Below are 19682 nucleotides of genomic sequence, written 5' to 3'. Positions count from 1 at the left end.
ATAAAATAAAATTGAAATTAAAAACAAATTCACAAAATGAAATTCCTAATCTAGCTTCTCTGTGTGCCTTTGAGTCATGTTGAGTGGGCTTTGCTTGATTTGGATTTAAGGGAGAATGGGTCTTGGATGGCCTTGATTCAATTTGGTGAGGAATTGAATTTATATGAAATTGAACTTTTGGCCCATGATTATTTGCTCCCAGGAAACTGCCCTGCCCTTGTGGAGGGCAGGGCAGAAAATGTTGCGTGCGCCCTTGGTGCGTGCTGGTTGGTGTGAGTTGGTGCTGCAGGATGCTGCCCTGCCCTTGTGGAGGGCAGGGCAGAAGTTTTTGGTGCGCCAGATTCTGCTGCCCGTGCCTGCTGATGCTGCCGAGAGTCCTTGGTGCGTGCCAATCTGGTGCGCTGGCTGTGCACCACAAAATGCTGCCCTGCCCTTGCGGAGGGCAGGGCAATGTTTCCAAAAGTGAAGCTCCGTGTTCGAAACTCGGTGGATGCACACGCTACTTCTTTTCCTTGGTTTATTTTTGCTTATTTTTGGCCCTTAAAGATGCCTTCCGTTCCTACCTCAATTGTACGCCAAATATGGATTTCTATATATCGTTGGAAAGCTCTGAATGTCAGCTTTCCAACGCAACTGGAAGCACATCAATCGAACGTCTGTAGCTCAAGTTATAGCCCTTTGAAGGAGGCATGGTCATGCTGTGAGCGGCCAGATTTTAACTTAGCGAAAATTTGCTCCAACCTCACTTTGTTTCATCATGATTCTGCCCTGCCCTTGGCAAGGGCAGGGCAGTGTGTGCTGTTTGCCTATTCTTCATTAATTTGGTCATGGGCCACGCTTTTAAAAGCGTGGCCTAAGCCTCCAAAGTGTGCTCCAACTTTAAAGTGTGCTCCAAAGCTCTTTTTTCCTCTTTCTTTGTGCTTCTTTGCTTCTTTTTCTTCTTATTTCCTACAAGATTTATAAAATTAAAAGATTAAGGAAATCTTCTAATTAAGCACAAAAGAATGCAACATTTAAGCACTAATCATCAATTTCTTGTATGAAAAAGCATAGAAAAATAGGTATATGATGACTTGTCATCACAACACCAAACTTAAACCTTGCTTGTCCCCAAGCAAGAAAAGAATCATGCAATAGAAATTGACAATCCAAGGTAAGAAGAATAGCAACTCAATGTTCATGGTTAGCTAGTTTTCTATGCATGCTTCAATCACAAAAGAAATGTAAATGATTGATGCTTCTATCAAGCTCATTTTATGAAATCTTTTTCTTATAATTCTTCCTTGAAACAAGCTTTTGATTTTTTTTTTTTTTGCTTCTCCTTTTGGGTGCTTTGCCCCATGAGTTAATAACAAAGCTACGACTTCTAAATGCTTTGTTTTCAAGTATTACCACTTGATACATAAGCACCACAAGCATTTAATTAGAGGACTTCATTAAGCTCATTTTTCTTTTCTTTTCTTGACTCTCTAATCATTGATGCTCAGAGCCTTGAGCTTTGAGGGAGTGCTTTTGCACTTGAGCCTAGCCTTGACTTCTAAGTGTTTTGTTTTCAAGCATTTGGCTTGATACATAAACACCACAAGCACTTAGCAAATAAATTGCCATTGGTACTCAGAGCCTTCAGCTTTCTCATTCTTTCCCTTTTTCTTTTCTTGCTTTAATTGTATTTGCTTCTTCAAGGTTTTCATGATTTCAAAAGATTTCACAAAAATATACTAGATGAAAAGCTTCAATTAAATAAAATCCAATGCAATTGAGCACCAATCAATCACACTAGCTTTCCAAAACTTTTATGCACATGCTAAGTTCTTCTTTAATGCCTTGTTTGTTTATGATCATGATACTTTATTGCTTTTGAACTCACAGGATTCAAGTTGGTAGTCATAATGGTACAGCACCATGTTATAATTCAAAATTCAAGCTATGCTTTATTCATACACACATGTAAACAGAAAAGATGAAGACAATCATGCAATTTAAGTGCCGGAAACAAATGAGAATAAAAGGAACTTTACAACCTTGTAGTTCATCTTCATTATTGTTGTCCTTTTTCCTCTATTCTTCCTCTTTCCCTTGCCAAACTCAGAATGCTTGCTCATCCTCAAGCAACAATTAGAACAATGGCTATGGGGCTAAGATGGATCATGAATGTCTTACACAATGAAATGTTAGTAGCACATGTGTTTTAAGCAAGCAAAATGAAAGATAACAATCAAGGCATCAGAGACAAAGACATTTTGATTGCAAACATAAGAAGGTGAGCACAATACATTGCATAAAAGATAAGTGGCACACCAAACTTAGAATACAACCATATGTCAATTTTATTTGAAACAAAACTAAACAAAAGAAACTGTTTTTTGTTGAATACAATCATCAAGCCAAAAATCTATCATGAATAAGGATCTCTTGATGCTGTATTAACAAAAACAGTTGAAAAAAGAAAACTTAAAAATAAAGAGGTGACTAAAACAAAGAGAATGCAAACGAAATGTCAAAACAAAAGAAAAATAACAATGCAAAGGCAATATGATTATGCAGACAAGTGATGTTGCTAGATGAGTTGCATAGAAGAATAAGTGGCACACCAAACTTAGAATCTTAATGTGACACTTTCATGTAGAATTGATGCAATCATCCTAAGAAATTGAAAACAATTTGTTGCAGGGCAACACCAAACTTAGAATGTGATCATATGCCAATTTATTGAAATTTAAACACAGCAAAGAAAGAGAATAAACAAAACAGATAGATGAAATGTTACCTAAGGTTGGGTTGCCTCCCAACAAGCGCTCTTTTAGTGTCATTAGCTTGACATATTGTTCTTCACTTTCTTCCTCTTCTTCCAGTTTGTTAAGAGGAATGACCTCAAGTGGGGAGAAGATTCAGCTACTGTCCCTTGTCTTGGCCTTTCCTCAGCAAGCTTCCTTTTGCAAATGGCTTGATTGATCTTGCTTGCTGGATCAGGGACAGGATTGGTGCTCTTGTTAGTTGCCTTCACTTCTTTGGATTCATGAATTGGTTGCTGTGTGATTTTTGGAGTTTGATCTTCATCCAGAGCCTTTTGAATTGGTGGTTCAATGAGCTTGTCCTTCATGTGTCTCTCTGTGTCCCTTGAGTTTGGACGTTCTTGATTATCCTCCTCACTAGCTTGTTCTTCCACTTCCTCTTTTACACTCAACATTTGCTTTAATAGCTCTTTCATGGAGGAGGTTTGTTGATCTTCCCAAGCTTTCTTCATCTCCTCTTCATATTTTTCGATCAGTGTTGAGCATCTTTGGTCCAAGGGAGTTTGAGGAGGTTGTGAGTGTTCAGGTTCTCTTGTCATCTCAAGTGCAGTTTTAGGTTCAAATGTTTCCACCACCTCTTCCTTCTTTGCAATTTCACTTGATGCAGTAGCCTCTTCCTCTTGTTTTTCCTCCTTCTTCGTTGCACTCACCAATTGAGCTAGCTGCACTTCCATGTTTTTGAGGGAGTTTTCTTGTTCTTTCCAGACTTTCATTGTCTCCTCCTCATATTTTTTGAACATGGACTCAAGCTTTGAGAGCCTTGAGTGGTTCATGGAAGTTTGTGTGGGTGGTGAGTTTTGAAAGGGGCTTTCTGTTGAAGTATGGTCAAGTGATGATGTCTTTGGATGAATATCATATGGAGCACTAGAATTCCCTTCCCAGCCACCATTAGAATCATGACTTGCATTATTTTGTGGTGGAGGGAAATATCCCATATGATTTTCTTTCTCATCTTGTGGCTCTGAAGCATAGCTCCATGAATTGGAGTGCCCAGAATTTGAAGTTTCTTGGTGATATTCCCAACCACCATTAGAGATTGGTGATGGTGGGTGATATCCCATAAAATTTTGTTTGACCATAAGATGAGTTGAACTCCATTTGTATTTTGTAAACATCAATGAAATTTGAAATTCATGTCATAGAGAAAGAATTTCTTAGTGAGGCAATAACTCAAACACCTTGGTTTCAATCTAAAACAGAGAACAAAAAAAAGAAAATGCTTGATCTAGACTTCTCACCCACTTAATCATTGTTGATCTAATCAATCCCCAGCAACGGCGCCAAAAACTTGATGGTGTTTTTGTGGAAAAAACAAATCTCCAACACACAAATCCAACCGGCAAGTATACCGGGTCGCATCAAGTAGTAATAACTCACTTAGAGTGAGGTCGATCCCACAGGGATTGATGGATCAAGCAACTTTAGTGGGTGATTAGTTTAGTCAAGCTAACATTGAAGTGGAATTGAGTGAAATTGTAGCCAACAGAAAGTAAATTTGCAGGAATTATAAAGTGCAGAAAGTAAATTGCATTGAAACTTAAAGAGCAAGAAAGTAAAAGAGTTGAAACTTAAATTGCAAGAAAAGTAAATTGCATCAAATGTAAAGGGGATTGGGTGCAGGGAATTTAAAATTCAACAAGAAAATGTAAAGAGCAATCAAGCAGAGGAGTAAAAGATGAAATAAGTGCAGCAGATTTAAACAGAAATGGAAAATTGCTTGAAGAACAAGACAGAAAGAAACTTAGCTCAATTGTAAAATCTAAAAGAGAATTTGAGGATCCAAGAAGAGCAATGAACTCAGGAAGCAAATCTGGATCTCAATTCTCCTTTGCTCAGTCAGAAAATATATTGCAGAAGAAAATGAGGTTTAAAAATAGCAGAGAAGATTAAAACCCAATCCTTAGATCAATTGAGAGGAAGAGTGGAAGATGATTCTCAGAATTTGAATCAATGGAGCTCTTCAACCTCAATTCAAGATCCAAAACAAAAAAGCTAAAGTTGCAGAAGAAGAAGATTTAAAACAGCAAATGAATTTTTACAAAATGAAAATAAAATAAAATTGAAATTAAAAACAAATTCACAAAATGAAATTCCTAATCTAGCTTCTCTGTGTGCCTTTGAGTCATGTTGAGTGGGCTTTGCTTGATTTGGATTTGAGGGAGAATGGGTCTTGGATGGCCTTGATTCAATTTGGTGAGGAATTGAATTTATATGAAATTGAACTTTTGGCCCATGATTATTTGCTCCCACGAGGCTGCCCTGCCCTTGTGGAGGGCAGGGCAGAAAATGTTGCGTGCGCCCTTGGTGCGTGCTGGTTGGTGTGAGTTGGTGCTGCAGGATGCTGCCCTGCCCTTGTGGAGGATAGGGCAGAAGTTATTGGTGCGCCAGATTCTGCTGATGCTGCCGAGAGTCCTTGGTGCGTGCCAATCTGGTGCGCTGGCTGTGCACCACAAAATGCTACCCTGCCCTTGCGGAGGGTAGGGCAATGTTTCCAAAAGTGAAGCTCCGTGTTCGAAACTCGGTCGATGCACACGCTACTTCTTTTCCTTGGTTTATTTTTGCTTATTTTTGGCCCTTAAAGATGCCTTCCGTTCCTACCAGAATTGTACGCCAAATATGGATTTCTATATATCGTTGGAAAGCTCTGAATGTCAGCTTTCCAACGCAACTGGAAGCACATCAATCGGACGTCTGTAGCTCAAGTTATAGCCCTTTGAAGAAGGCATGGTCATGCTGTGAGCGGCCAGATTTTAACTTGGCGAAAATTTGCTCCAACCTCACTTTGTTTCATCATGATTCTGCCCTGCCCTTGGCAAGGGCAGGGCAGTGTGTGCTGTTTGCCTATTCTTCATTAATTTGGTCATGGGCCACGCTTTTAAAAGCGTGGCCTAAGCCTCCAAAGTGTGCTCCAACTTCAAAGTGTGCTCCAAAGCTCTTTTTTCCTCTTTTTTTGTGCTTCTTTGCTTCTTTTTCTTCTTATTTCCTACAAGATTTATAAAATTAAAAGATCAAGGAAATCTTCTAATTAAGCACAAAAGAATGCAATATTTAAGCACTAATCATCAATTTCTTGTATGAAAAAGCATAGAAAAATAGGTATATGATGACTTGTCATCACAACACCAAACTTAAACCTTGCTTGTCCCCAAGCAAGAAAAGAATCATGCAATAGAAATTGACAATCCAAGGTAAGAAGAATAGCAACTCAATGTTCATGGTTAGCTAGTTTTCTATGCATGCTTCAATCACAAAAGAAATGTAAATGATTGATGCTTCTATCTAGCTCATTTTATGAAATCTTTTTCTTATAATTCTTCCTTGAAACTAGCTTTTGATTTTTTTTTTTTTTTTGCTTCTCCTTTTGGGTGCTTTGCCCCATGAGTTAATAACAAAGCTACGACTTCTAAATGCTTTGTTATCAAGTATTACCACTTGATACATAAGCACCACAAGCATTTAATTAGAGGACTTCATTAAGCTCATTTTTCTTTTCTTTTCTTGACTCTCTAATCATTGATGCTCAGAGCCTTGAGCTTTGAGGGAGTGCTTTTGCACTTGAGCCTAGCCTTGACTTCTAAGTGTTTTGTTTTCAAGCATTTGGCTTGATACATAAACACCACAAGCACTTAGCAAATAAATTGCCATTGGTACTCAGAGCCTTCAGCTTTCTCATTCTTTCCCTTTTTCTTTTCTTGCTTTAATTGTATTTGCTTCTTCAAGGTTTTCATGATTTCAAAAGATTTCACAAAAATATACTAGATGAAAAGCTTCAATTAAATAAAATCCAATGCAATTGAGCACCAATCAATCACACTAGCTTTCCAAAACTTTTATGCACATGCTAAGTTCTTCTTTAATGCCTTGTTTGTTTATGATCATGATACTTTATTGCTTTTGAACTCACAGGATTCAAGTTGGTAGTCATAATGGTACAGCACCATGTTATAATTCAAAATTCAAGCTATGCTTTATTCATACACACATGTAAACAGAAAAGATGAAGACAATCATGCAATTTAAGTGCCGGAAACAAATGAGAATAAAAGGAACTTTACAACCTTGTAGTTCATCTTCATTATTGTTGTTCTTTTTCCTCTATTCTTCCTCTTTCCCTTGCCAAACTCAGAATGCTTGCTCATCCTCAAGCAACAATTAGAACAATGGCTATGGGGCTAAGATGGATCATGAATGTCTTACACAATGAAATGTTAGTAGCACATGTGTTTTAAGCAAGCAAAATGAAAGATAACAATCAAGGCATCAGAGACAAAGACATTTTGATTGCAAACATAAGAAGGTGAGCACAATACATTGCATAAAAGATAAGTGGCACACCAAACTTAGAATACAACCATATGTCAATTTTATTTGAAACAAAACTAAACAAAAGAAACTGTTTTTTGTTGAATACAATCATCAAGCCAAAAATCTATCATGAATAAGGATCTCTTGATGCTGTATTAACAAAAATAGTTGAAAAAAGAAAACTTAAAAATAAAGAGGTGACTAAAACAAAGAGAATGCAAACAAAATGTCAAAACAAAAGAAAAATAACAATGCAAAGGCAATATGATTATGCAGACAAGTGATGTTGCTAGATGAGTTGCATAGAAGAATAAATGGCACACCAAACTTAGAATCTTAATGTGACACTTTCATGTAGAATTGATGCAATCATCCTAAGAAATTGAAAACAATTTGTTGCAGGGCAACACCAAACTTAGAATGTGATCATATGCCAATTTATTGAAATTTAAACACAGCAAAGAAAGAGAATAAACAAAACAGATAGATGAAATGTTACCTAAGGTTGGGTTGCCTCCCAACAAGCGCTCTTTTAGTGTCATTAGCTTGACATATTGTTCTTCACTTTCTTCCTCTTCTTCCAGTTTGTTAAGAGGAATGACCTCAAGTGGGGAGAAGATTCAGCTACTGTCCCTTGTCTTGGCCTTTCCTCAGCAAGCTTCCTTTTGCAAATGGCTTGATTGATCTTGCTTGCTGGATCAGGGACAGGATTGGTGCTCTTGTTAGTTGCCTTCACTTCTTTGGATTCATGAATTGGTTGTTGTGTGATTTTTGGAGTTTGATCTTCATCCAGAGCCTTTTGAATTGGTGGTTCAATGAGCTTGTCCTTCATGTGTCTCTCTGTGTCCCTTGAGTTTGGACGTTCTTGATTATCCTCCTCACTAGCTTGTTCTTCCACTTCCTCTTTTACACTCAACATTTGCTTTAATAGCTCTTTCATGGAGGAGGTTTGTTGATCTTCCCAAGCTTTCTTCATCTCCTCTTCATATTTTTCGATCAGTGTTGAGCATCTTTGGTCCAAGGGAGTTTGAGGAGGTTGTGAGTGTTCAGGTTCTCTTGTCATCTCAAGTGCAGTTTTAGGTTCAAATGTTTCCACCACCTCTTCCTTCTTTGCAATTTCACTTGATGCAGTAGCCTCTTCCTCTTGTTTTTCCTCCTTCTTCGTTGCACTCACCAATTGAGCTAGCTGCACTTCCATGTTTTTGAGGGAGTTTTCTTGTTCTTTCCAGACTTTCATTGTCTCCTCCTCATATTTTTTGAACATGGACTCAAGCTTTGAGAGCCTTGAGTGGTTCATGGAAGTTTGTGTGGGTGGTGAGTTTTGAAAGGGGCTTTCTGTTGAAGTATGGTCAAGTGATGATGTCTTTGGATGAATATCATATGGAGCACTAGAATTCCCTTCCCAGCCACCATTAGAATCATGACTTGCATCATTTTGTGGTGGAGGGAAATATCCCATATGATTTTCTTTCTCATCTTGTGGCTCTGAAGCATAGCTCCATGAATTGGAGTGCCCAGAATTTGAAGTTTCTTGGTGATATTCCCAACCACCATTAGAGATTGGTGATGGTGGGTGATATCCCATAAAATTTTGTTTGACCATAAGATGAGTTGAACTCCATTTGTATTTTGTAAACATCAATGAAATTTGAAATTCATGTCATAGAGAAAGAATTTCTTATTGAGGCAATAACTCAAACACCTTGGTTTCAATCTAAAACAGAGAACAAAAAAAAGAAAATGCTTGATCTAGACTTCTCACCCACTTAATCATTGTTGATCTAATCAATCCCCGGCAACGGCGCCAAAAACTTGATGGTGTTTTTGCGGAAAAAACAAATCTCCAACACACAAATCCAACCGGCAAGTATACCGGGTCGCATCAAGTAGTAATAACTCACTTAGAGTGAGGTCGATCCCACAGGGATTGATGGATCAAGCAACTTTAGTGGGTGATTAGTTTAGTCAAGCTAACATTGAAGTGGAATTGAGTGAAATTGTAGCCAACAGAAAGTAAATTTGCAGGAATTATAAAGTGCAGAAAGTAAATTGCATTGAAACTTAAAGAGCAAGAAAGTAAAAGAGCTGAAACTTAAATTGCAAGAAAAGTAAATTGCATCAAATGTAAAGGGGATTGGGTGCAGGGAATTTAAAAATCAACAAGAAAATGTAAAGAGCAATCAAGCAGAGGAGTAAAAGATGAAATAAGTGTAACAGATTTAAACAGAAATGGAAAATTGCTTGAAGAACAAGACAGAAAGAAACTTAGCTCAATTGTAAAATCTAAAAGAGAATTTGAGGATCCAAGAAGAGCAATGAACTCAGGAAGCAAATCTGGATCTCAATTCTCCTTTGCTCAGTCAGAAAATATATTGCAGAAGAAAATGAGGTTTAAAAATAGCAGAGAAGATTAAAACCCAATCCTTAGATCAATTGAGAGGAAGAGTGGAAGATGATTCTCAGAATTTGAATCAATGGAGCTCTTCAACCTCAATTCAAGATCCAAAACAGAAAAGCTAAAGTTGCAGAAGAAGAAGATTTAAAACAGCAAATGAATTTTTACAAAATGAAAATAAAATAAAATTGAAATTAAAAACAAATTCACAAAATGAAATTCCTAATCTAGCTTCTCTGTGTGCCTTTGAGTCATGTTGAGTGGGCTTTGCTTGATTTGGATTTGAGGGAGAATGGGTCTTGGATGGCCTTGATTCAATTTGGTGAGGAATTGAATTTATATGAAATTGAACTTTTGGCCCATGATTATTTGCTCCCAGGAGGCTGCCCTGCCCTTGTGGAGGGCAGGGCAGAAAATGTTGCGTGCGCCCTTGGTGCGTGCTGGTTGGTGTGAGTTGGTGCTGCAGGATGCTGCCCTGCCCTTGTGGAGGGCAGGGCAGAAGTTTTTGGTGCGCCAGATTCTGCTGCCCGTGCCTGCTGATGCTGCCGAGAGTCCTTGGTGCGTGCCAATCTGGTGCGCTGGCTGTGCACCACAAAATGCTGCCCTGCCCTTGCGGAGGGCAGGGCAATGTTTCCAAAAGTGAAGCTCCGTGTTCGAAACTCGGTGGATGCACACGCTACTTCTTTTCCTTGGTTTATTTTTGCTTACTTTTGGCCCTTAAAGATGCCTTCCGTTCCTACCTCAATTGTACGCCAAATATGGATTTCTATATATCGTTGGAAATCTCTGAATGTCAGCTTTCCAACGCAGCTGGAAGCTCATCAATCGGACATTTGTAGCTCAAGTTATAGCCCTTTGAAGGAGGCATGGTCATGCTGTGAGCGGCCAGATTTTAACTTAGCGAAAATTTGCTCCAACCTCACTTTGTTTCATCATGATTCTGCCCTGCCCTTGGCAAGGGCAGGGCAGTGTGTGCTGTTTGCCTATTCTTCATTAATTTGGTCATGGGCCACGCTTTTAAAAGCGTGGCCTAAGCCTCCAAAGTGTGCTCCAACTTCAAAGTGTGCTCCAAAGCTCTTTTTTCCTCTTTTTTTGTGCTTCTTTGCTTCTTTTTCTTCTTATTTCCTACAAGATTTATAAAATTAAAAGATCAAGGAAATCTTCTAATTAAGCACAAAAGAATGCAATATTTAAGCACTAATCATCAATTTCTTGTATGAAAAAGCATAGAAAAATAGGTATATGATGATTTGTTATCAGTATTGGGCGACTTGCCCTTCAACAATGTCTTCATCCTCTTCAGAAGATGAATAGTCATCAGAGGTCATGAATGGTAAAAGAAGGTCAAATGGAATCTCTATGGTCTCTGTATGAGCCTCAGATTCCTTTGGTTCCTCATTAGGGTACTCTTTACTGACCATTGGACGTTCCCTGATGTCTTCCTCATTGGGATTCATGTCCTCCTCCTCCTTCTTAGGTTCGGCCATTTTAATTACATTAATGGCCTTGCACTCTCCTTTGGGATTCTCTTCTGTATTGCTTGGGAGAGTGCTAGGAGGAGTTTCAGGAACTTTTTTACTCAGCTATCCCACTTGTGCCTCCAAGTTTCTAATAGAGGATCTTATTTCAGTCATGAAACTAAGAGTGGCCTTAGATAGATCAGAGACTATGTTTGCTAAGCTAGAAGGATTCTGCTCAGAATGCTCTGTCTGTTGCTGAGATGATGATGGGAAAGGTTTGCTATTGCTAAACCTGTTTCTTCCACCATTGTCATTATTGAAGCCTTGCTTCTGTTGATCCTTCCATGAAAAATTTGGATGATTTTTCCATGAAGGATTATAGGTGTTGCCAAAGGCTTAACCCATGTAATTCACCTCTGCCATTGCAGGGTTCTCAGGATCATAAGCTTCTTCTTCAGAAGATGCTTCTTTAGTACTGTTGGATGCATTTTGCAATCCATTCAGACTCTGAGAGATCATATTGACTTGTTGGGTCAATATTTTGTTCTGAGCCAATATGGCATTCAGAGCATCAATTTCAAGAACTCCTCTCTTTTGAGGCGTCCCATTACTCACAGGATTCCTCTCAGAGGTATACATGAACTGTCAACCATTTCAATAAGTTCCTGAGCTTCTGCAGGCATTTTCTTTAGGTGAATGGATCCACCTGCAGAGTGGTCCAGTGACATCTTAGAAAATTTAGACAGACCATCATAGAATATATCTAATGTGGTCCATTCTGAAAGCATGTCAGAAGGACACTTTTTGGTCAGTTGCTTGTATCTTTCCCAAGCTTCATAGAGGGATTCACCATCTTTTTTTCTGAAGGTCTAAACATCCACTCTAAGCTTGCTTAGCTTTTGAGGAGGAAAGAACTTGGCTAAGAAAGTCGTGACCAGCTTATCCCAAAAGTCCAGGCTATCTCTAGGTTGTGAGTCCAACCATGTTCTAGCTCTGTCTCTTACAGCAAAAGGGAAAAGCATAAGCTTGTAGACTTCAGGATCAACTCTATTGGTCTTAACAGTATCACAGATATGCAAGAACTCAGTTAAGAACTGATAAGGGTCTTCTGATGGAAGTCCATGAAACTTATAGTTCTGTTGCAGTAGAGAAACTAATTGAGGCTTTAGCTCAAAATTGTTAGCTCCTATGGCAGGGATTGAGATGTTTCTTCCATAGGAATTTGAAGTTGGTGTAGTAAAATCACCAAGCATCTTCCTTGTATTGTTGTTTGGTTCGGCCATAATTGTTTCTTTTGCTGCTTCCTTTTCGAAAATTTTAGTGAGGTCCTCTTCAGAGTTTTGTGCTTTAGCTGCTCTTAGCTTCCTCTTCAGAGTCCTTTCAGGTTTAGGATCAGCTTCAACAAGTATGCCTTTATCTTTGTTCCTGCTCATATGAAAGAGAAGAAAACAAAGAAAATATAGAATCCTCTATGTCACAGTATAGAGATCCCTTGAGGTGTCAGAGAAAAATAAGAATAAAAGAAGGAGGTAAGGCAGAATTCGAACACACAAAGAAGGAGTGAGTCCGAATTGACAATAGATGAGGAATGTTAGTGTTTAAATAAAAAAATGAGAAAAAGGGAGGGAAATTTTCGAAAATCAAATTGAAAATTCAAAACAATTAGCTAATTAAAAATAATTTTTAAAAAATGTTTAATGGTTTTTGAAAATTAAAGTAAAAAAAAAGGTTAGGTGGTTTTGAAAAAGATAAGAAGTAAATTTGAAAAAGATAAGAGGTTATAAAAGATTTTTGAAATTAGAATTTTAAAAAGAAGTGATTTTGAAAAAGATATGATTTAAAAAGATATGATTGAAAAGATAAAATTAAAAAGATTTATTTTTGAAAAAGATATGATTGAAAAGATATGATTTTGAAAAAGATATGATTGAAAATATTTGATTTGAAAAAGATTTGATTTGAAAACAAAATTCCTCTCCTTGTGTCATCCTGGCGTTAAACGCCCAGGAGCTGCATGTTTTGGGCGTTTAACGCCCAATTGCTGCATGGTTTGGGCGTTTAAACGCCCAGCCAAGTACCCTGGCTGGCGTTTAAATGCCAGTTTTCCTTCTTCACTGGGCGTTTTGAACGCCCAGCTTTTTCTCTGTAATTCCTCTGCTTTATGTTCTTGGATCTTCATTTTGCTAAATCCTTTATTCAAGAAGATATGTTTTCAATTTTGAAAAACAACAAAATGAGTCAAAACATATAATTCTTGGATCAAAACACAAGATATATGCAAGAACATTATGAACGTCAAGATGAACACCAAGAACAATCTTGAAGATCAAGATGAACATAAAGAACTCATTTTTCTCAATAAAAGAAAACATGGAGGACACCAAACTTAGAACTACCTCATGTTTGGGCCATATGAATGCAAGAATGCATATGTATAACATCATGCAGTACAAATCAATAAATCATGAGGATCAAACAAGGTAATTCATCAAGAACGACATGAAGATCATCAAGAACACAATGCATTTGTTTCGAAAATTGCAAGACAATTAAAATCATGCAATTGACACCAAACTTAAAATTTAGCCTTAGATTCAAACAAGAACCATGAAATATTTTTGAGTTTTTATGATTTTAGGAATTTTTTATTGGGTTTTTTTTTTTGAAAATTAATTTTGGAAAAACGAAAACAAATAAAAAATTTTTGAAAGATTTTTGAAAACTTTTTGAAAGAAAATAAAACAAGAAAATTACCTAATCTAAGCAACAAGATGAACCATCAGTTGTCCAAAATCGAACAATCCCCGGCAACGGCGTCAAAAACTTAGTGCACGAAATTCTGATACACAATGGCGCCAATAACTTGGTTGCACAATTGTAATCTCACTTCTTTGTCACAATTTCGCACAACTAACCAGCAAGTGCACTGGGTCGTCCAAGTAATAAACCTTACGTGAGTAAGGGTCGATCCTACGGAGATTGTCGGCTTGAAGCAAGCTATGGTCACCTTGTAAATCTCAGTCAGGCGGATTCAAATGATTTATGGAGTTCTGATAATTAAAATGATGAATAAAACATAAAGTAAAGATAGAGATACTTATGTAATTTATTGGTGAGAATTTTAGATAAGTGAATAGAGATGCTTTGTTCCTTTTGAATATCTGCTTTCCTACTGCCTTCATCCAATCCTTCATACTCCTTTCTATGGCAAGCTGTATGTTCGGGTTTCACCGGCGTCAATGGCTACCTCCCATCTTCTTAGTGAAAATGGTCCAAATGCGCTGTCACCGCACGGCTAATCATGTTGGAATAGAATCCAGTGATCCTTTTGCGTCTGTCACTACGCCCAACACTCACGAGTTTGAAGCTCGTCACAATCATCCCTTTCCAAATCCTACTCAAAATACCACAGACAAGGTTTAGACTTTCCGGATTTCAGGAATGGCCGCCAATAATTCTAGCTTATACCACGAAGACTCTGATCTTTCGGAATGGAGGCTAAGAGATACACGCTCGATCTAAGGTAGAACGGAAGTGGTTGTCAGTCACGCGTTCATAGGTGAGAATGATGATGACTGTCACAGATCATCACATTCATCATGTTGAAGTGCAGCGAATATCTTAGAATAAGAATAAGCATGAATTGAATAGAAAATAGTAGTAATTGCATTAATACTCGAGGAACAGCAGAGCTCCACACCCTTAATCTATGGTGTGTAGAAACTCCACCGTTGAAAATACATAAGTGATGAAGGTAGGCATGGCCGTGAGGCTAGCCCCCAATGTCTAAGAAAAACGTTCCAAAGATGTCAAATTCCAAAGATGAAAATACAATAGTAAGAGGTCCTATTTATAATGAAACTAGCTACTAGGGTTTACAAAAGTAGGTAAATGGTGCAGAAATTCACTTCCGGGCCCACTTGGTGTGTGCTTGGGCTGAGCATTGAGCTTCACACGTGTAGAGGCTTCTCTTGGAGTTAAACGCCAGCTTTTATGCCAGTTTGGGTGTTTAACTCCAACTTTTATGCCAGTTCCGGCGTTTTGACTTCAGAATAGGGTTGAGAAAGGGCATTTGTACGCCAGTTTGCGTCGTCAAAACTCGAGCAAAGTATGCACTATTATATATTGGTGGAAAGCTCTGGATGTCTACTTTCCAACGCAATTATAAGCGTGCCATTTGGAGTTCTGTAGCTCCAGAAAATCCACTTCGAGTACAGGGAGGTCAGAATCCAACAACATCAGCAGTCCTTTGTCAGCCTCTGAATAAGATTTTTGCTCAGGTCCCTCAATTTCAGCCAGAAAATACCTGAAATCACAGAAAAATACACAAACTCATAGTAAAGTCCAAAAATATGATTTTTTTCATAAAAACTAATAAAAACATCCCAAAAAGTAGCTAGATCCTACTAAAAACTACCTAAAAACAATGCCAACAAGCGTATAAATTATCCGCTCTTCAGCGGCATCTATGGCGATCATCTCGGAGCACAAGCTCTTACCAAAAAGGTACTCCGGACTGGATTCTATTGGCCGACTCTACAAAAAGAAGCAACAAAATTCGTAAAGACATGTCCACCATGCCAGAAACATGCCAACTTTCACATCGCTCTACTAGAGGAGCTTATCAGCGTAACCTCACCCTGGCCATTCGCAAAATGGGGACTCGACCTTCTTGGTCCTTTCCCTCAAGGATCCGGACAAGTCAAATTTCTCATCGTAGGGGTAGACTATTTCACAAAATGGATTGAGGCGGAACCCCTAGCTAACGCCACTACTCAAAGAAGCCGAAAATTCTTGTATAGAAACATCGTCATAAGGTTTGGGGTTCCATACTCCATCACCACAGACAATGGCACTAAATTTATAGATGCATGCTTCAGAAAATTGGTGACCGACCTGAACATAAAACACCAATTCACATCCGTAGAACACCCTCAGACCAACGGACAAGCAGAAGCTGCTAACAAAGTCATATTAGCCGGGTTAAAACGGAGATTACAGGATGCAAAGGGAGCCTGGGCGGAGGAGCTCCCGCAAGTCCTATGGGCATATCGGACAACTCCACACTCCACCACAAAGGAATCACCTTTCCGATTAGCTTACGGATTGGAGGCAATGATCCCAGTGGAGATCGAAGAAGGATCGCCCAGAGCACTACAAGAAAATAAGCTTTCTGCCACGTTTTAAAAGCGTACCGAAAAGTGCAAAAAAGCGTACTGATAGCTTTTCGCCACGCTTTTTGAGCTATCGGCATGATTTTGAAAGGGTCACATCTACCAGCGTGCCGATTGCTCTATCGACATGCTTTTGTGGATCTATTGGCACGTTTTTTCTATTGGAACGCTTTCATTTATTGCCACGCTTAAAAGCGTGGCTATAGGTCTTAATCTATAGGTACGCTTTAAAACCGTACCTAAAAGTGCACATATCGCCACGCTTTTAAAACATCCTAGAATGTATGTTTTGGATACTCTTTAAAAGCGTGCTGATAGAGGCAAATATGGGTACACTTTTTAAACGTGCCAATAGGGTAAACGTATGGCTATGCTCTAAAAGCGTGGCTATTTATAACTACGAAAAGATGCGACTACGCTTAGAAAATGTACCAATAGATTAGGATATGGATACGCATTTAAAGCGTGCCGGTTGCCAAGTTATGGCCACGCTTATTAAGCATGCTTGTTGAGCCCACAGTTAAGATATAGCCACCCTTTTTAAGCGTACCCATAAGTTTGGTCAGAATTTTTTTTTCATTAATCTTCCTAATATTTCGTGCAAAATTCATATATAATTTTAAAATTATAAACCCAACTTAAATTATATATATTCAAATTAATCCAAGAAATATAAACTTTTCCATTAAAAAAGACATACATATAAAATTGTCACCACAAAAGTAGGCTTTGATGACAAAGTACCAAAAAGTGTAAAATCATAACAAGTAAATAAGAATTGCAATTCCAACAAGTGTCATATATCTACTTCTTTTATATACTTAGTTACAAAATATTAAATTTCACGAGTAGTGTGATCATCCATTATGAGCTCCATTGTTTTTATCACTGTCCTGCAGAATTTTAAATAATCTTGTGTTAGTACATGTTATAAAAGCGACTTCAATTAAGTCCAACAAATCCAATTCCAAATCCAAATTGATTAAACATGAAAATGGCAAGGCAACTTTAATTTTGTCCCGCAACATTACATATTCAACACAAAAGAAATAGTCCCCTATACAAGGTCACAAAAGGAGTTGTTCACACACAAATTTCAAATTATTGGAGAAGAGGAACAAACATTTACATGAGTAAAAATTTTCAGAATTCTGGTTACATTTTGTTTTTTATTATTATTTAGCAGATTTGGTGTGTGGAGTCAAAATTAACTAAGCTAGAAATGTCAGAGCGCTTTATTCCCAACCGTGATCAACGGCTTTAAAAGCCGAAAATGAGATTAAATTGCCAAATCTCTTTCTTTCGCACACCCTCTATCTCAATTCTCAATTCTCAATTCTCAATCAACAATAATTCAATTCAACCAGCAACATAAATTCTCAATCAACAATAATCAACAATTCCCAATTCTCAATTCAGCCAGCAACATAAATTCTCAATCAACAATAATCAACAATTCTCAATTCTCAATTCTGAATTCTCAATTCAGCCAGCAACATAAATTCTCAATTCTCAATTCTCAATTCTTAATTCTCAATTCTCAATTCAGCCAGCAACATAAATTCTCAATCAATAATAATCAATAATTCTCAATTCTCAATTCTCAATTCTCAATTCAGCCAGAAACATAAATTCTCAATCAACAATAATCAATAATTTCCAATTCTCAATTCAGCCACCAACATAAATTCTCAATTAACAATAATCAACAATTCTCAATTCTCAATTCTCAATTCTCAATTTCGCCAGCAACATAAATTATCAATCAACAATAATCAACAATTATCAATTCTCAATTCAGCCAGCAACATAAATTTTCAATCAACAATTCTCAATTCTCAATTTAGCCAGCAACATAAATTCAACATGAAAAACAAAATTCTATAATCTAAATCAAGGGAATGACAATAATACGAGGTTAGGACAGTTACTTACATCATCGGTTGGTGGAATGTGAGTTGCTTCGGAGGAGTGGAGAGTATTTTTTGGTCTACTACTTGAGGCATCCACAGGAGAATTTTGGGCTGCTTGCACTAAGGCTACTACCTCTTCTTCACTCATTCCAGAATTGAGTTGGTGCAACATCACCTTTAATAGACCACAAACACCGTCCATCTTCTTTTCTAATGATATGAGACTTTATCATTGTATTCAACCTTCACTTGGCGAATCTCCTCATCCTTTCTAAGAGACCTTCTTGTTATTGAAGTCCCATAACAACGAAGTCGACCTGGTTGGTCCTTTCCTAGCACTGCTACAAATGCATCCTCATGATTTTCCCCCGCCTCTATGCGGCTTTGAAGTTCATTCTACCAAAAGTAACAACAAAAAAAATACAAAGTCACATTAGCTTAATATAAATACAAATCTATCTAGCATTTATATTGTACAAATCCAAATATAAATACAAAACAACTCACAATTGTTGTTTGTGTTTTAGCATCAATTTCTTTTCCATTTTTACTTGTGCGAGTTGCTGTGAAAACTTCAGCCCTTGATGGCTCTTCATTGTTCTCTTTAGAGTCACGCTAGAGTATGAAGAGAAAATTTTATATGAAGCATACTAACTAGACAATATAAAATGAATATAAAGGAGAAATTACAAAAAAATAAGTTATGTTACCCGCTGCTTGCGAAACTGAAATTCAGAAATCTCTAATGGTCGGTTCTTTATCATTTTTTTCTTTGTGTTGTACTTTAAGAAATGTTCTTTTTTAATTTCACCCTTGTATTTTTTCCATGCACGACAAAATCCCCGCATGACCCACGGCTTTGAACTTATTGGAAGAATAAACTTTTGCTATGCAAGACATACATTAGAATGCCAAAGGTTAGCACACACAACATAACAAATAAATAAATAAATAAATTGTCCATAAAGGCATATTTACATACGTTGGCGTACTCTCACATGCCCTCCTTGATACTATCAGGCACACCATGCCAACTAGTGTATAGCAAAGTCACAAAACGGGGATTTCTAACTGTAGAACCCAAAAATTGGCCTAGGTTAGCTACGACCTCCTTGGTTGGACCAATAGGCTGCCCTTGTAAAAACTCCACCTCCCGTCGATCACTAAAATCAGTGGGATGATGTTTTTTGCATAAGGTCTTGCCACGAGTTTTCTTTTTAGTGCCTAAGTCCAATTAGAATAACAGAATTTTAACTCTACCTGATTGAAAAGTAATATAAGCTATAATTAGGCAATAAGGGAGATAAGAAAAAGTACCTTCATTACTAGCTTGTCCTCCACTACCCTCAATATTTGCAGCATCTTGCTCATCTTGCTCATCTTCCTCGTCTTCCTCGTCTTCGAAATTAATCCCATGCACCTTAAAATACATGTCAATACTCATTCCTTTTTTGTTTAATTACATGCTCAGCCCACTTGTATCTTCTCCCTCCTTATTAAAACTTGCATCATCTTGATCCATTGTAACATCTTCAACAGTTTTTTTATTCCCAGTTTTCGAGTTCTTTTCAGCATGAAACAATGTCTCATTCCCACTTTGGGGGTTCTTTCCAGCAGCCTTTGAATTATTCCCATTACCCTCA

At 37.7% G+C, this 19682-nt stretch overlaps 1 non-coding gene across 1 annotated transcript; it reads left to right on the top strand.

Moving 5' to 3' along the window:
* Nucleotides 1–11734: 11734 nt before the first annotated feature.
* Nucleotides 11735–11842, top strand: LOC130971711 (small nucleolar RNA R71). The gene has a single exon (XR_009082924.1). It is a non-coding gene; the product is annotated as a small nucleolar RNA R71 (small nucleolar RNA).
* Nucleotides 11843–19682: the final 7840 nt, after the last annotated feature.

The sequence above is a fragment of the Arachis stenosperma genome, chromosome 3 (assembly GCF_014773155.1).
Source record: "Arachis stenosperma cultivar V10309 chromosome 3, arast.V10309.gnm1.PFL2, whole genome shotgun sequence".
NCBI lineage: Eukaryota > Viridiplantae > Streptophyta > Magnoliopsida > Fabales > Fabaceae > Arachis > Arachis stenosperma.
Note: the sequence above shows the minus strand (reverse complement) of the source record. Positions and strands in the feature narration are given on the sequence as shown.